Here is a 16,351-nt window from a genome sequence, read left to right on the forward strand (position 1 = left end):
GTCTGGAGGACAGCTGGTTGCTGGCTTTGACTCTTTCCCCAGTCACCATTGGCATGTTTCCCAACTGAAAACAAACTTCAGCATCTGTGTTGGTGCTGTGCCCCTCTCCCTGAGCCAGGAAGGGGGCCCTTGTCCTGTGAAATGCCCTGGCACCCCTTGCAGGTCTCCTGGGCTGGCCATGTGGTAATAGACCAGAAGCTCCAGGCTGAATACCAGGACAGAGCTGAGGAGCTGATTTGCAGCCTGTGAGCAGAGGTTTGGGAAGGCTGGGTATCTAGGGTACAGGAAAAAAGACAACTCAAGCAGGGCCTGGCTCATTGGCTCAGAAGTCAGGAAACATGGTCCCAATAGACTCTCAGAGTGGGACATTCTTGTGAGGATACTTTGGTGGAAAAATGCATTTTGGTGCTAGGGTCTAACTCAGTTTATGCCTCTGCTAGCTTTAGGATAATGCTTAGAAAAAAATCCTCTAGTTGAGAGCAGAGCCCACAGGAGCCATTTGGCCTCACCCCTTCCTTTTATTTCCCAGAGCTTTTCCCTAACCTCCAATGGGTAACTCCAGAGGGAACTTGCTGGAGCTCTCAGGGGCATTTCGTCCTCTCTGTGTGTCTGAGGGCTTTATTTATTATAATCGGGCACATGTTTATTGCTGCAGACACATACCTGGGGCATAGATGCCTGCTGCACAACTCTCTCACAGGGCAGGGGCCCAGTGAGTGCAGACCCTCTCCTGGAGGCAGCTGTTTTTGGGGAAATAGATGCACTCACTTTAACTCTGCACCTCATCGGGGAGTGGGAAGAGGGACCTTAACTCTTGGCATAACTGATTAGACTTTTCATGATGTGTACCAGCCCCTCAGGAGTGTGTGTGTGTGTGTGTGTGTGTGTGTCTGTGTGTGTGTATGTAACAACAGTCCATGCACAGGACATCGCATTTTCCAGTAATTGGGAAGTTAGCAATGTCCCGGCTGCAGATAGAGACAGAGCTTGCAGGGACATGCCCCATCGGCATGCTGGGGCTGTTGCCCATGTATGAGTATGTGAGCTGGTCTGTGGGAAGGTGACACCACGGATGGCTGGTTGTGTGCGGTGCTGTCCCCATTGTCAATATTCATGGACATGCATGTGTCCTCAGACCTGGGCCCAGGCCTAAGGCTTCCACTCAGACTTTGGCTCCATGTGACATTTGCCTCCACATCTCTGTCGTATGTGATCTTCTGCAGAGCTTTCTGGCTCAGTGGAACATATTACCCAGCAGAAGCAGCTTCCTGGGGGGCTGCGCAAGGCCCCTGCTTTGGGGCCTCTCTTCTGGCCACCAGCCAGCCTGGGGATGAAGGGGAAGGGGCTTTGGAAGGCTCTTGCCTGTTGGCCATCCAATACGCTTGAAAGGATACCAGCCTGATGAGTGAAGTTGTAATAAATCAAGACCATGTGGTCGGCTCCCCCTTGAGATGCTCCCATTTAAAGCAACTGGGGGGTGGGTGGGAAATATTCTTGGCAATCAGCCCCGAAGCTTCTCTTATATCCTCTTTCTCCTTACTTCAACCCTGGAATCTGAAAGAGTCATGTGGTTTATTTTTAAAACAGAAACAGCCCTGGACTCCCAAGTCTCCAGAGCTAAGAACATCCCCTCCCATCATCCAGGTCTAGGCTGACTGCAGAGCACAACCGTGGTGTGAGCGCTGGAAAGTTTGGTGTCGTGAGGATTGGGGCAGGGGAGGGGGAAGAGAGGGCATCTTTCATGCTCGCAGAGGCTCAGTGATGTAGGACATCCCAAAATTTGCATGCTATGGCATTGGGATGGGCAAACGGAAGCCCAAGAGGAGGAGGAAGAGGCTCCGCATTGCCAAGGGAAGCAGACCCAGGCTTGGCCCCTAGTCTCAGGCTCCTCCTTTCAATGCAGGCTCCTATCTATTGAGGAGTCTGAGATTTGGAGCTTGGGTTGGAGTTTGGTTTGAATAAGAACAATCCTAGGTAAGACCTTAGGTGACCAACGGAATTCGCTTATCAAGATGCAAGACAACTGCAGGACCTTGGTCACAAGTGGGGCTGAGTAAGAGAGTGCTTGGATTCAGCCTAGGACAGAAGGATCACATTTTAATTCCATAGAATTCCTGTTTCCAAGGGGAGGAAGGCTGCAGTGACCCGGGGCTCCATTCTATGGCAGTTTACATCCTGGGGAACCTAGGATTTGGGTGCTCATGTTTGGGGGGTATTGGCTTCTTTAGCAAATCATGCCTTTGTCCCATTGTCCAGGAATGCACTCAGACTTGACAGCAGATTGGAAAAAAGTGGCCTGTGAGCTTCTGGACCCTCTTGGCTCTTTCTAAATTGTGCCAGCTCTCCAGCAAAGGAAGTGGGTGAGCAGGGCAAGCAACCTTGACGCTGGGCCTTGAGTTAGAGCTCTGCCCCTTCCTTTCCCACTGACTGTGGGCACACTTCTTCCTTTCCTTAGGCCTTCATTTCCTCATTAGTTGGTGATGGCGACCCTATTTGCCCAGCGCGGGCCCCAGCTCTCCTTTCCTGGTTCTCCTTAGTTTATGAGATGGCCTCCCTCCATGTTAATCTTAGCAGAGGCTACCAGCTATACTCACTCACCTCCGTGCTTTGCCCATGATCATAGCAGGGTCAGTGGGTTATTCTACCTTTCAGGCCACAATCATTTGGCAAGAGTAGACTCTAAATGAATGGGACCAGGACTGTTCTTGAACACACGTGAGGCACCTACTGGGGAGCTCCCCACCAAGACATAACTGAGAAAGCCTTGGGTGGGGGTGTTGAGTCCCTGTGGGTATAGATGTCGGTGGAAACTAAGAGATCCCATGCTGTTGTTGATGTGACTAGATGTCTGCCGCGGACTAGTGAGGCCTGAGACAGGATTGAGCAACAATAAGTGTGTATCCGTTTGGGCTTTTTTGCTTTCCAGGGACAGAAATCTCACCCCAAACTACCTTAAGCGAAAAGAGAACTGGCCATCTCATTTCTCTGAAAAGAGTAGAGGTTGGGCTGGTTTCAGGCTTGGCTTCAGGCAGAACCTTCCTCAGTCACTGTCACCAGGATCCAGAGCCTCTCTCTCTCTCTCCCCATCTCTCTGAGCTCTGCTCTTTTTGGGCTGACTCCATTTGGAAGTGGGATCCCTCCCTCAGGGTACTGAATGGCTGCTTTAGCTCCCAAAGTTATAATTTATCAGAGTCAAGGCCAGCAGTAAATATCAGCAGTCTCTGTCCTAGAAACTTCAGCCAATCTCTTATTACCTCTAATGGGTTCAGACTGGGCTCCATATCTCTCTCCGAATTAATCACTGTGGCCAAAGGGTATGATGATCTAGTTGGTTTAAGCTTAGATTATAGGCTCTAGTTCTGATTATGGATGAAACCCTCCAAAATTCAGGATCTAAGAATTGGTAAGAGGATATAATTATCAGTAGAAGGGTGAATAAATGCCAGGTTGCAAAACCCACAAATGTCTCTACTGTAGACTTTTAGTGCCCACCAGGTTGCTGAGAACATCTCAGGGTAGTTCTCATGTCCTTGAGTCCTCATCATGGACACTGTAAGTGTAAGGTATAAGACACTTCTTACAAGATGATTAAAATCTGAGTCTCTATGTGAAAAATATGACTGCTGAAGAATGCCAAAAGCTACTACTGGTGGTAAATGTGTAGAGAAACTGCAATGGGTTGGGAAATGAGTGTTCTTAGAAGTTTTGGACAAATTAGAAGATGGAATGTTGAATTTAGTAAAGGCTTGTGCTGATGATGGAAATGAATTCATCACAAGTTTTATAGGAAGACAAGAAGAGGCACTTCCTTTCTCTAACTAATTCAAAATGTTTCACCAAGTGGGAGAAAACTAATGAAAGTTGGAAAAGCAGTTATCCATGATTCAGGAGAAAGGCAGGATCCAGTACAAACATTTTTGTATGTCCTTGACTCTGGGGTTCACAAATGTTTAAGAATGCATTTCTCATGCATGTCAAGGGTTCATGCCTCTTTCTGGACTGCAGACCCAGCCCTGGCATCGCACAGGAGCATCATCATACAGACTCTGTTGTCTGCCTGCCCAGCATTCATCTCCCCTATTGGAGACTCCCCTGAACCCCTGGGCGCTGGCTAGGTGATCTTATAGATGTTGAGGTCACCTAGAGACTTAGGTGGGTGGAGATAGTTGTTCGCCTGACACAGACATTTTGGTGAATGAGCGGTGCTAGGGAGTGATTGTGGGAAGATTGCTGGAAGGTATGAAGCCTCCAAAGAGCTGGGAATTGCACCAGAGTGAAGAAGTATTGCTCTGGAACAGCCTGAGATCAAGGAAGATGTCAACTCCACTTCTTGATCTTGAAGATAAGCAGCTTCCTCTGGACGATGCAGCAAGGGAAGTACTATTCTTGGGAATGGGGAACCATGTGCCCCATGACTGTTCCCAGATGACCACAGCCTTGGGACTAGACACACTTATTGGGCAGCAAGTCTAGCCAAGTGTGGTCAGCCTTTGAACATCTGCGATGCATACACTGTTCCCAGCACCTGCCTGACATATCCTCTGTGTACTTGCCAATGGCCAGGCCCCCCAGAAGTCCCTGTACAATGTTCCTACATGTTTGATGTCCCTGAAAGAAGAGGGAACACATAATCATGATTTTAAAATAAACAGCAGAAGACAGAGTACTTTGGTTCTTGGCTCTACTCTCTGCTGGTGAAGTCATCTCCTTGCGCGGACTGCTGCCACGGCGCACTTGGAGGCCTCTGAGGTTTGGCAATGATTGGTTTTGTTGGCAGAAGGCCTGTTCACAGAGGGCAACCTCCATTTCAACCACAGTCATAATGAGGCTGGGGCAAGACCTTGAGCTAGCACAGCCCTGCCATGGGCTTTCCCCTTGCTGATCTGTCTGCCTATCTTCCTGTCTTCTCTCTTTTTAAGATGGGACAGAGAGACTCCTCTGTCAAGCAGAGAGGCACTTCAGTGGGTTTGTCAACCAATACAGCCCAAAATGCTAGGTAGGGGCTTGGTGGTTCTTCAGTGTTATTCAAATCAATGCACAAAGGCAGCGAGCTAAGTTCAAATGGTAAAACTGAACTTCTGAATATATATATGATTGGTCAAAAAGCAGGAGTCTTGGGAGGCGATGTTTGTGCAGATGACTTCCATCATGCCTCAATGAAGGCTTTGACGGTCAAGTGGAAAAAGTTGGGGAGGGGAAAAGCATAGAGGTAAGACGCCCAGTGTCAGCAGAAGATATTTAATCAAGGTCTTATTCTCCCCAGAGCTTAGATCATTGCTCCTGGAGAGAAGGTTGCTTTACTAGTGGGCTATTTTGGATTATATGGGCCTGATTTAATTTAAATATTTAATCATTTAATTAGAAAAGCCCTCTAGAGGTTCCCAATATGTAAGTCTTACTGCACAGAACTAACAAGCATCTGCTCTTTGAAAATCAGATTAAAATCTAAAGCCAGACGATGAACTGGGGGATTTGCAACATTTATGGTAGGGTTAATAAGCCCAATATATACAAGGCCTTTACAGAGCAAAAGGACAGATCATATAAAAAGATTTTCAATCTTGCTAATGATGAAAAAATTGCTAATTAAAAACTGAGATTTCGTATTTTGCCTATTTGTGAAGGTAAACAGATTGAATTAAAAAAAAAGCAACAGTAGTAGTAAAGGTCTTGAGAAATGCTTAGTTCAGAAGAGTATAAATTAGTTCAACCTGTTTATAAGGTACTTTGACAATAAGAAACAAAACATAAAATACCCATATTGTTTAACCCAGCAGGTTTGCTTTGTTAAATTTAGCATGAGAATGAAACTGTTCAAGAAGGGAAAGTTGTATGAGAATGCACTAGAATATTCATTAGTTTCTGATTAGTGGAACACTGGAAAACCCCTAAATATCCATTATTAAGGGACCAGCTAACTCAAGTGTGGCTCTTACTACAAAGGAAAATTAGGCTGCCATTAAAAATGATAAAGATTCTTCAAATCACTCGGAAAGAAAAGATATTCATGATATGTTTTCCAGTGGGAAAAAACCAAAAGAAACCAAACCACACAACCTCAATTATATAATCACTCTTCTAGGTGGATCTTGCCCCAAGGTGCCAAGATCACAAAACCATCCAGGGATGCCCGACCTGGGTGAGCAGCCAGTTAGTGGCATTTTGGGGAAGAGTAGTGTCTCTAAAATATGTTCTCAGTGACCCAGGGAAAGAGGGGATGCTGGACACTGTTGGACTTTAGTGTAGTTGCAGAAGATGAACTTCTGAGTGAGGTGAGAGGGTGGGAAATCTCTGGCGCCTGTGTATCTTGTGTTTTAGCCCACTTGGAAGTGTAACTGTTTTAAAGGACCTAAGGGTCAGCTGCTGAAAAGCCTGTTTCCTATGTGTTTACGTCCTTGTCTTAGAGGCACAGGGCTAAGGGCACTGTCTCTGGAGCTGAGCTACCCAGGTTGAGATGCCAACTGCATGATTTAACTAATCATGGTGCCTCAGGTAAGTTCCTTTGCTTTCCTGTGCCTCTACTTCTTCACCTGGAAAATGGAGAGGAGAGTAACAAGATTGTACCAAAGCGTTGATGAGTTAATTTGTGCAGCACCCTTGGAGCAACGCCAGGCATATCTTAAGTGCTCTATAAATGCTTCTTGCTGTTCACTATTATCTTGTTTTTGACTGACCATAGAACTTAATCCTTTTTGGATACTGTATTTTAAAAGGAGGAATTGAATTCTTTCTCTTTAAAGTGAAAACTGATTAGGTGGAGTCTCTAATATTTTTCTATATTTAAAACACTGAACATTAAAAAGAATGAAATTTGTATGATCCTTGAGCACTTCCTTTTCTGTGGGTGAGAGCTTTATCTTCCAGTCTCATTCAGTTCTCACTCACCTGTTTTTCTCATCTCAGTGGCATTTGATGTGGTTGATCACTGCCTCTTATTTAGAAACCTCTTCATTTGGCTTCTGGGATGGGATGGCAGTCCTGGTTTTCCTCCTATCCTTTGGTTGTGGGGTGTCTGCTGGTCCCCCCTCATCTTTTGACTTATAGACTTTGTCATGCTTCTCTGTCCACACCTTGCCTTGGGGGTCTCACCTGGTCTCTAGGAAACCCTTCTGTGGGTAGGATGACCATACATCCTGGATTGCCTGGCAGACTTCTGATTTTTGCCTCAGGACTTGGATAATTAGCATCACCTTTCATTCTCAAATGAAGTCTCTGTTGGAAAGCTAAATAATATATCCCCCATCTCCAGGCTGACTGGCTCCTCAAATTTGTATCTTGTGTCCTGATTTCTTTTTGGAACTTCAGACTTATATATCCAGCTCCGACTCAGTGTTTCTGCTTGAAAGACTAAGTGGCATCAAGAAAGGGGCAAGGACAAAATCTACCTTTTGATCTTCTTACAACCTTATAAATGATGACTTTGTTCATCTGGTTACTCAGCCAAAAATCCTTGACTTCTCTACTTCTTTAACTATCTTTTAGACAAAACTTCCCTCATTTCTCTCTCCCCTCGGGCTTTGTTTTTCTTTGTGGAACTGACCAGCACCTGCTCTATTATAGGATAACTTAAAAAAACATGGCTTCCCCTGACTAGGGAGTGACCTCATGAAGCCAGCGTTCAACTGTTTTATCTCCAGTGCCTGGAATATAATGGGTACTCATGAAAATTTATTGACTAGATCTAGAAAGTACACAGTAAGCGCGTACTATGTACTATGTTATTTTAATATTTATTCAGGCTCTTAAAATTTTCTTTCAGCAGTGTTTTAAAATTTTCATTCAGCAGTTTTGTACTACTGTTGTTAAATTTGTTCCTAAGCATTTTACATTCTTTTGATATAACGATTTCACTTTCCAATTATTTGTTGCTAGTACACAGAAATGCAATATAATCAATTATATATGTAGCATCTTTCTTTGCTGCACTCATTCATTGTTTGTAGTTTTTTTTTGTCAATTTAAAACATTTTGGTAATTAAATAATCATGCCATCTGTGAAAAGCGAGAACTTTCCTTCTCCCTTTCCTTTCCAGACCTCTATTTCTTTTCCTTATAGTACTGGCTAAGACCTCTAGTATTATGTTAAATAGAAGTGTTGAAAATAGAATCCTTGTTTCTTTCCTTTTTTACCAATCTTGGGGAGAAATGTCCAGTGTTTTATCATTAAGATAATGCTAGCTATAGGTTTTTTCTTTTTGATAGCTGTCCTTTATCAGATTGAAGATGTTTCTTTCCATTCCCCATTTGCTAAGAAATATTTTATTTTAACCCTGAATGGATTATGAATTTTTGACAAATGCTTTTTCTCCATCTTTTGAGATAATCACTTAGTTTTTCTTTTATTCTGTTAATATGGTGAATTCCTTTCATTTTTGAATGTCAGCTCAATCTCACATTCTTAGAATAAATCCACTTGTTAATGATGAATGATCCTTCCTATGTAATGGTGGCTTCTATTCCCTAATATTTTGTTAAGGATTTTTGCATTTGTTTTCATGGAGAAATTTTCTTGTGATTTTTGTTTTTTTTAAGCTTTGGTGTATCAGAGTATGCTGGACTTATTAAATGAGTTGGCAAGTGTCTCTATTTTCTGAAAGTTTACATATAATATATTATTTTGTGCTTAAACATTTGATAGAATTCAACAGTGAAATCATCTGAGAATGGAGTTTTTCTTTCTGGGGATGTGTTTGATAACAGATTAATTTCTTTGACAGATAGAAGGCTGTTCAAATTTTCTATTTCACCTCATGTGAGTTTTGGCAAGTTCTGTTTTTCAAAGAATTTGTCTATTTAATCTAAGTTGTCAAATTTGTTAACATGCCATTGTGCATAATATTCTATTATTGTCCTTTTGACTTCTATAGGTCCTGTAACAATATTCCCTCTATCATTTCTGATACTGGTAATTTGTATTTCCTCTATTTTTTATTTATCCTTCCTGTAAAAGGCTTATCAATTTTATTAATCTTCTCAAAGATATAAATTTTGGCACTGTTTTTCTATTTCGTTTTGAATGAATTCTGTCCTTTGTTGCTATTTCCATCCTTCTGTTTACTTTGGGTTCCATTTGCTTTTCTTTTTTAGCTTAAGGTGAAATGTTGTATCACTGGTTCTCTACCTTTTTCCCTTCTAACCTAAATATAAAGCTACAAAATGTCCTCTAAGTACTCTTAAACTGCATGGCACAAATTCTGATACATTGTGTTTTCATTTTCATCCACTCAAAATATTTTCTGATTTCTCTTGGGAGTTTTCTGAAACTTAGTTAAAAGTGTGTCATTTAATTTCCAAATATTTGGGGGCTTTTCTAGCTTTCATGTTATGGATTTCTAGGTTAATTTCACTGTGATCAAAGAATATACCACATAATATTTTAATACTTTGAAATTTATTTTGATCTGTTATGGCCCCAAATATGTGAATACTCTGTATGCATTTAAAAAGAATGTGTAGTCTGCAGTTGTTGAGCATAGTGTTCTGTAAATGTCAATTTGTTCAGGATATTCGATCATGTCATTTAGATCTGCTGTATCGGATTTTTTGTTTACTAGTGCTAGCAGTAACTGAAAGAGGGCTAACAAAATCTCCAACTCTGGTGATGGATTTGTCTATTTTTCTCTTTTGTTTTCAAGTTTATATTTTCTGAAGTTTTGTTATTAACTGTGAGCAATTAAGCTTGTTATGTGGAATTGACATTTTTTATCATTATAAAATGTCCCTCCTTATCTCTACTAATTTTTCTTGAAGTCTATGTTATCTGATGTGACTATAGCTGCTCCAGTTTTTTTTTATATGTGTTTGCATAATTTGTCTTTTTCTTTCCTTTACTATCAAGCTATTTGTATCTCTGTGGATTGTAGGTAGCCTATAACTGAGACTTACTTAAAGACATCCATTCTAACTATCTTGATCTTTTAATGGTAGTGTTTAGTGCATTGACTTTCAAGGTAACTATTGATATAGTTGGATTCAGGTACACTATTCTGCCATTTGTTTTCTATTTGTCTTATCTGTTTGAAGTTCTACTTTCCTTACCTTGAGTTAATTGAAATATTTTTTTTAGTATTCTATTTTCATTTCTTCATTGAATTTTTAGCAACACATTTTGGATTATTATTTTAGTGGTTGCTCTAGGGAAAACAATATACATCTTTAGCTTATTGCTTTATAGTCAGAGTTAATAATGTGCTACTTCATACAAAAGGCAGGTGCCTAGCTACGGTACACTTCTATTTACCCACCTGTCTTTTCAGGTAAGACATAAGTAAAACTTACACTTACTTTTTAAGGACAGTGTGCAGGCTATTCTTGCTTCCTGATACAAAAAAGTATGATTGGACTCCTGTCTTAGTTGGTGATGAAGAAATTCATTTGGTACACCAGCCAGTTATGCAATGACAAGTGCCTCAGCCCTTGAGATGTGCAAAGTCTGCCAGCCACAAATCAGTGGGGTCACTGGAAAATGAGGGAAATGGTATGTTAGATATATGTGAGGCTGAGAAGGTCAGTTGTACAGCAAATAAGAAACCTGGGTATGCTTTCAAGAACGGTTTTGTCATTTATTTTTGGTGCCAATCATTAACTATTTACTTTTTGTTTGACAGTGCTTTAAAACATTTTTTTGATGGCATAGTCTCTCTGTAACAGTGCATTAAAAAAACCCAAAGTGCATTCTTACCACAAAATGAATTATTGATTTTTTTCCAAGAAAGTTAATGATGAATGCGTAATTTGCAAAAAGTATTTGTTGATATCATGGGTGTAGTACTACCACCCCCTGCATGGAAACCGCAAGAGGACACAATGTTGAAGAGGCATCAGTATCTCAAAGTTTATACTTAAGTCTGTGCCCAAAGATAATTAAGATTAATAACTACAAAAGGTGTGTTTACATATCATTTTATGACTCATTTGGACCAAATGCCTGTTTTGCTAAGTTAATTTCATTTATTTTCAATTCCAGTTTTTCCTGGGCATGGATGGAAAATAAAGTGACAGCAGGGGATGTATTGGCTCCATTAACAGAATAACTTCTCAACAGTGTATGAAGCCAGCATTATTTCAGTGTCATAAGACGCTTCAAATAGAATATCCACTAGGTTCATTTCAATGCTGGTTTGATTTTTTAACCCATTTGTGGAATCAAATGAAAGCTTTTAGAAAGTAATTCTGCCATTAATTCAAAAGGAACAGCTGAAATGAAGGCAACTGTAAAATTGCTAAGAAGTTGGACATCGAAGTTTTCTTTTGCAGTGATAATATGAATACAAACTTTGATGGAACACAGTGTAGTAGAACAAATAATGTTCTTACTAAATTAAGACATTTATAGATGAGGAATACATTTGGAGTTGTTTGGGTGCACACATAATTAGTAACCATGTTGTTCTGTCCATTGAATTAGGAGCTCTAGGTGTAATAAATGAAATAATTTGATATAGACTCATAAAAACTGAGCTACAGAACATTGTGACAAAACCGATTTTGAGTACAAAGTACAGCTTCAGCAGGGCAGTGTATATTTTTCCTGTTGCTGTCTAACATTAATCAGATTTTAAGAGTCTTTGAACTTTTAAAGAACTACTTTGTAAATCAGCTTAAGGGTCCTAAAATGTTGTTGAGATTTTGTGTAAACAAATCCTCTAAGTTTTGATTCATTTTGTTTGAAACCAGTTGGAAATATTTAATCAAGATTAAATGAATGGCCCACCCTAGGACATTGGTTTTTGAATTTTCTAGTGAATTGCAGTGTTTGAAAACAAAGCCTGCAAGCTTTATTTCTATCAAAGCATGGGAGATTTATCTCTATCAAAGCGAAGCTGAAAAAGTGGAATAATGAGAACCTGTATGGTGTGCAATATTTAATATTCAAATTCTTTTAGTTTATGGGAAAAGTCTTATAACTGCACTCATATGGTAAGGAAGTGAATATATATATTCTGTTCTGCCAGGGAATGAAATTGAATAGGCCTCTGATTTTACTGCATCTAAAACTGGTGAACCATTCAAAAGGATCATAAATAGAGACAACTTATTTGACGTATTTTTTCAAGGAAAACTACTCCGAGGCAAAAGGAATGCATCTGCGAGAACATTTCAAGTGAAATATTTACTCATTTCAATAAGAAAAGTAATTGAAGTTGACAACATCCTCCATTTAGCCAAATTTTCTCCAAGCTTACTAGATATCTCAGCATCAGGAGGCAGATGTTTTCTAAATAAAAAAAATTGAGCTCTACAAAGAAGGGTTAAATGAAAGAGCCAACAATTTCAAATTTGTTAATCACGACTTGCAGTTCTGAAGAAAACTGTAGGCAATTTAATAGAAAATGCTAAAGTGGTAAGACATTTTGAAAAAATTATGTTCTTCAGAAAACTTCAGTGATGCAATATTAAAGGATGATGTATCTAAAAATCTAATTTAAATGAGTGACTTTGAACCAAGAAGACATTATTTTACTCACATTATTTTTTATGTTCAGATTATTAACATAAACATTTTTTGATTTGATATAGTAGATGTATGCATTGTGGTTTTAGAATGAATTTTATTTTTGAAATTATTTTTTGAATACAACAATGTTATGGCCCGTCAATAAAATAAAATCAATTGTTAGTCAATACACAAATATTTAAAAAAATTGTATAATATTTATTACTTTTGCTAGTTCCTCCTCACTCTCAGAAGTGTCCTAATTTGGATGGCACATTATGTGGTCACCAGTGGTATTTAGTTTGTCATTAGCAGAGGTCACAATTGTTGTGGTTTCCCACCTTTCACACCGTTGGTGGTTTTGTACTTCTTTACTCTTTTTGTAGTTAGTTACAACTCTGGCTTACTTTGGCCAATGAAACGTTAGCAGGAATGATGTGTGACATTTTTAAGAGCCAGTATTGATGGAAGCTCTTTCTCCTGCTGCAGTGATCACAGAAATATGTCAGATAGAAGCTTCTGTCAGCTTGTAACCTTGAATGGTGATGACCTACCACATAGCTCCCCGTAATGCTGGGTGAGAAATACATACGTTACCTACATACATACAAACATACGTACATACACACAAATTTACATACATATGAATATATATATATATACATTCAAGCATACATACAAACATACATACATACATATAAACATATATCTTTGTGGTGTTTAGCCACTGAGGTTTTGGGATTATTTTTGTTAGAGAACTTAACCTACCTTAATTGGTTAAACTATAATTAATAGACTAATTAAAAATTTGATCTATTAATTAATGAATTTGTTCCAAAAGAATTCAGGATAGTATATTGAAAGCAGGATAAAATGAAAAGGTGATGGAGTCAAAGGGAAAATAGGAATATGAAAAGAAAATCAAGTAAGGTTAGTCCTCAAAATGCATTCCTGTATATTTCCTAGAGGTGGGTCAGATTAGTCTATAATATAATCTTAGCTTCCAAGGTAAATAGGGAAATCTGGGCAGTAACAGTACTTATAAGATAACAGCGAAGTATAAGATATTATATATATATATAAGCTGTTATAACACACATAAGCTGTTATAAATATATAACAGTACTTATTAGATACTTAGGAAAAATCTTAGATGAAATTAGGATACTGTGTGTCAAGTATTGGACCAGCTTCCTTCCATAAATAAACAGAGTGTTTTGCATGGCTCTTAATGCAAGCTGAGGACATAATGGTAATATTCACTTTAGGGAAACTTAATAGAAGTTGATGTGGAAGGTGATGGTCAAGCAAAATAGGCTGAATAAATAGCTCTTGATCACCTGGCCTAATTCAACTAAAGAGCTCTGCAATGAGTGCATATCCTTTAGTCAGTCCTCTAAGAAATATTTTTTTTTTGTCCTGAGGGCTCTTTAAATAAAATTCCTATAGGAGGGATGTTGGTTATATTTTTTGGCAAGATCCTAGAACCGAATGAGACTTGGGCCCTACCTTCCAGAAGCTTCCACTCCATGACAGGGCAAGATATATAAACAAACACAGAGTAGAATGAATTAAATGTGGAAAGATCTGTACACACAGTGTGTCTTAGGAGCCCCCAGAAAGGATGGCAGTTCCCCTAAGTCCCCAAGAGGGACACAGTTGGCACTGGTCCTCTGCACCTTGGTCACTGTTTAAGGCATCTGGCTGGTTGACATCAGTGTCTCTGAATTGCTTCATATTCAAGGACCATCTAAAGAGCCTGAAGGAGGAACATGCTGTGTTGAATCAAGCCATGGTGTCAATTAGTTGGCTGTGCCCAGGCAGCCATGATGCTCTGAGTGAGCTCAGAGGGAGGAACCTCAGCCAGGCCTGGATGAAGCCTGTGAACCAATGACCCAGAGACTGGAATGTTTGCAAGAGTCTATTTTTGTTTCAGATAAAACTGGAAACAGTGCGACTTGGGGAGCCAACCTCCTGGAGATTAATGGTGAAGGAGTGGGTTGAAGCTCACTGGGGAAGTATGTGGGGCTCTGAGCTTACTGATATATTTCCCTGCAAAGCAAAGGCTGAGGTGATGGAGAATAGGAAAGAAAAATCTGGTCCAGGGCAAGGCAGGATCTGTAGAGGCCAAGCCCCTTTCACAAAGAGGCCGTCAGCATGTCCATCCATCCATCCACCTGTCCGTGTCTGCCCATCCGTCCTGGGCATCACCAAGCACCCAGCTGTAGGCTGGTCTTGTTCTTGGTTGGGCAGGTGGGACAGAAACATAGAGGCCTTTTCCCTGGTGCAGGGAAAACCCACCAGCTGAACACAATTGAGGAAATTACCTGGCCCATTTCAGAAATGGTTTAGAGTTCTGAGTCCTGGGATTTCCTCTGTTGTTTACCCACCAGCAATGAAAAAAGCATGTTTTCCCTTGTGAAGCCTTTTCCTACTTGGTCAATCTAGAGCTGTTGATGGTGAAATATACATATACTGTCCAGATGTGTGCCCAGGCCTGGGCTCACTTTGTGTTGTTGGGGTATGTGGGGTGGGAAGGCAGAGGGGCACCTCGCCAGCCAAAGACTCTGCATCCAGTTCTCCGAGGAGAATTAGAGCCCTGGCCCAGGGGGCAGCTCCCAGGCACCATTTAGTTGTCCAAGGACTGCCTGTCCTCCATTTGACATGGACCAGGACATCCGAGGAACATCCAAGGACCTTGCTGAGAGTCACCCAGCTGGTAAGAGCAGATCCCCAGACCTGCGCTCCTTCCTGTACATGGGTGAATGCTCGCTCCTTCCTCAGCAAAGTCCAGGAATCTGCGTGGTGGGGAGATGTCCCTTCCCACTCAGGCCATTCCCTCACCAGCCCCCTTTCCTTCTCTCCTTCCTGGCCTTGGGATTCCTTGGCTCCCCCTCCAACACCTGTTACTAATCCTTGAGCCTAGCGGGGTCAGCAGTGAGGTCTGGCCTTTGCTGGGGAAATCTGGCCTCCACCTGCTGTGAATGTCAGGTCTGTCCTCACCCTGAAAAGAAGCAGGCTGGGCTCTGGATGTCCCTGGCTGATGGCCACATTGCTGAGTATTTCATGCTTGTGCTTCTCTCCCTGATTCTGTCTGAGAACCAGGACATGAGGAGACTTGGCTGGCAGTGGGACCTGCTGGCATGATTCACAGTGTCTGGGGAAGCTGGTCAGTAACCATTTCTGACCGCAAGGGTGTGGTCTGGGGGCTGGATGAGATTAGTGTGTAGGGTTTGCAGGTCTGACATGCAGGAAGAAGTCAGCATCTATCCTCAGAACCTGGACCAGAGTGAGACGCAAAGGACTCTGGGTGCAGTATTCAGATCCTGACTTAGATGTACTTTTAGCTGGGACATCTGAAGCACCTTCCCTTGTTATTGGCTTACTGAAGGATAATCAGCAGAGTGACCCACAGAGGTTATTTTAAGGCCCTCCTGGCAGTACCAACTTGGCATAAGTGAGGTTGGAGCTCTATAATCTTTAACTAGTTTCATGGATGCTTCATCTCCTCATGAAGTCACACTTGACCTGCCTTAAGACTCTGCTTCCTATGTTCAAATACCAGTTGAAATGATGTTTTGAGAGAAAAGCAATATTTTGAGTAAAGGAAGACCCAGTAGAGAGAGAAGCTAGGATCAATTAGTGGTCTGTAAGTTCCCAGCCCCTGCAAGGATCATTCATTCTTTCATTCCATAAACACTTACTGAGTGACCTCTGCTAGCTTTGGGTTGGGCAGAAGGCTACAAAGAAAAATCAGAAGGGATTCTGCCTTTGAGGTGCTCAGGGACTAGTAGGTGAGATATGACATGTTTATAAAATATCATAACTCCCAGGAAGATGGGGGCTGTTATGTTGCAAGGGAGCGAGGATATGTTCTGAGAGAGTTCAGAGGGTTGGCATCTAGAAAAGGCTTCC

This window comes from Manis javanica, chromosome 1 (genome assembly GCF_040802235.1).
Source record: "Manis javanica isolate MJ-LG chromosome 1, MJ_LKY, whole genome shotgun sequence".
NCBI classification, from domain to species: Eukaryota; Metazoa; Chordata; class Mammalia; order Pholidota; family Manidae; genus Manis; species Manis javanica.